The sequence below is a fragment of the Schistocerca piceifrons genome, unplaced genomic scaffold (genome assembly GCF_021461385.2).
Source record: "Schistocerca piceifrons isolate TAMUIC-IGC-003096 unplaced genomic scaffold, iqSchPice1.1 HiC_scaffold_943, whole genome shotgun sequence".
NCBI classification, from domain to species: Eukaryota; Metazoa; Arthropoda; class Insecta; order Orthoptera; family Acrididae; genus Schistocerca; species Schistocerca piceifrons.
This window is the reverse complement of record NW_025729216.1, coordinates 1,980,001-1,982,500: the sequence shown is the minus strand read 5'-3', so window position 1 is coordinate 1,982,500 and position 2,500 is coordinate 1,980,001. Positions and strand designations below refer to the sequence as shown.

The window sequence follows — 2,500 nt, the reverse complement described above, 5'->3', positions numbered from 1 at the left end:
AACTTCGGGATAAGGATTGGCTCTGAGGATCGGGGCGTGTCGGGCTTGGTCGGGAAGTGGGTCAGCGCTAACGTGCCGGGCCTGGGCGAGGTGAGTGCCGTAGGGGTGCCGGTAAGTGCGGGCGTTTAGCGCGGGCGTGGTCTGCTCTCGCCGTTGGTCGGCCTCGTGCTGGCCGGCGGTGCAGGATGCGCGCGCCTGCGCGGCGTTCGCGCCCCGGTGCTTCAACCTGCGTGCAGGATCCGAGCTCGGTCCCGTGCCTTGGCCTCCCACGGATCTTCCTTGCTGCGAGGCCGCGTCCGCCTTAGCGTGCTCCTCCGGGGGCGCGCGGGTGCGCGGATTCTCTTCGGCCGCCATTCAACGATCAACTCAGAACTGGCACGGACTGGGGGAATCCGACTGTCTAATTAAAACAAAGCATTGCGATGGCCCTAGCGGGTGTTGACGCAATGTGATTTCTGCCCAGTGCTCTGAATGTCAACGTGAAGAAATTCAAGCAAGCGCGGGTAAACGGCGGGAGTAACTATGACTCCCGCCGGGGAGCAGCGAGCCCGCTGCCTGACGCGGGCGAGGCCGCTGCGCCGCCCGTCGACGCAGCCGAGGACTTCGCGGCCGACACCACCGGGCCGCCGCCGGAGGGGCCGACTGACGCCGCCATCTGGGAGCATCTGGCGGGGCTACCCGCTTCCGCCCAGCGTTTCTCTGCCCTGGATCGTGTCATAGGTCTGGGGCGGGGCACGCCGCCCGATGTCATCCTGGGCATGCTCCCGGATGCCCTTGCGTCGGTCGGGTCCAGAGGGGAGAGATCGATCACCAGGACACAGCGGCCGCGCCAACCATCGAAGCGGCCGCCTGCCGCGCCGCCGACGCAGAAGCGCAAGCGGCGCCGCTGGGAGTACGCGAGAACGCAGGATGCCTTCCGACGGTCGCGTGCACGTTGCGTGCGCGGCCTCTTGGATGGCACCCTGCTCCAGCCGCCACCTGCCATCCCTGGTCTGCTGGACTTCTGGGCGGACCTCTTCACCAAGAAGCCCATCTCCACCGCGGGCTTCATTCGTGACCGCCTCCTCCCGCACTCAGAGCCTGTCGCTCTCGAGTGCATATGGGGGCCGGTCACACATGAGGAGGTCGCCGCCGCGTTGCCGCCCAGGGGATCAGCAGCCGGGCCGGACGGCCTTACCCCAGCGGAGTTGCGGCGCCTGCCGCACGAAGTCCTGGTGAAAGTGATGAATCTCTTCCTTCTGGCCCGCGCCCTTCCGGAACGCCTGCTTCGCGCGCGGACGTCCCTTCTCCCGAAAACGGCTGCACCAACATCCCCCGCTGACTTTCGCCCCATTACGGTCTGCTCGGTGTTGGCGCGGACCTTTCACAAGGTTCTCGCGTCACGCCTGATGCGCGCATGTGCTGTGGACGAACGTCAGCGGGCATTCATCCCTCGGGATGGGATGTTGGAAAATACCTTCATCTTGGACACTGCTCTCACCGACGCAGTTCGCTCCTGCCGCTCTGTCTTTGTGGCATCGATCGACGTATCTAAGGCATTCGATTCGGTAGATCATGCTGCCCTTCGCCCCGTGCTGAAGGCGCATGGCCTGCCGGATTGCTTTGTCGAGTATGTCGAGCGGTGCTACGAGGGCAGCACGACAGTGATAGCGGACGGCGCCGGCGTGGGCGTGTCTGTGCAGCCAGCACGGGGCGTTCGCCAGGGCGATCCCCTCTCCCCCCTCCTGTTCAACTTTGCGGTGGACTACGTTTTAGGCCAACTGCCCTCCCACATCGGAGCTCGGATCCTCGGTCGCAGAGTCAACGCTGCGGCCTTTGCAGATGACGTCTTGCTGTTTGCAGCGACCCCGAGGGGCTTGCAGTCCCTCATCGACGCAGCTACCGCAGCCCTCGCCCACCTGGGGCTGCAGATCAACGCCCGGAAGTGTTTCACCCTCGCCTTAGTCGCGTCAGGGCGCGAGAAGAAGGTGAAGGTGGACAGCAATGTCACCTTCACAGCAGGCAATACCACCATGCCTGCCCTGCGTGTGGGTGAAACCTTCCGGTACCTGGGGCTGCAATTTTCCACGGCGGGTCGCTGTGTCTTCAATCCACGTAGCCACCTGGTGGAGCAGCTTGACGTCATCTCCCGAGCTCCGCTGAAGCCGCAACAGCGCCTCCACGCTCTCACCAACGTACTTCTCCCTGGCCTGTACCACGGGCTGGCCCTCAGCCGCACCCGGGTGGGTGCATTGAAGTCGGCCGACGTTACCATCCGGGCCGCCGTCAGGAGATGGTTCCGCCTTCCGGCGGACACCCCCCTGGGATACTTCCACGCTCCTGTTGCCCAGGGGGGCCTCGGCATTCCATCTTGCCGATGGATGGGTCCGACCCTCCGTCGGTCCCGTCTCCTGGCGCTGAAGAAGATAGGGCCAGCCTGCGACGGTGCAGGCATGGATGAGGTGCAGCGTGAGATCGAGGTGCTGGAGCGCCACCTAATGTGGGAGGGCCACCTCCTCAA

General features: G+C 65.0%; 1 pseudogene; it reads left to right on the top strand.

Moving 5' to 3' along the window:
- The window catches only part of LOC124772562, a 7,229-nt pseudogene that overhangs the window by 2,348 nt on the left and 2,381 nt on the right, over nt 1-2,500 (top strand).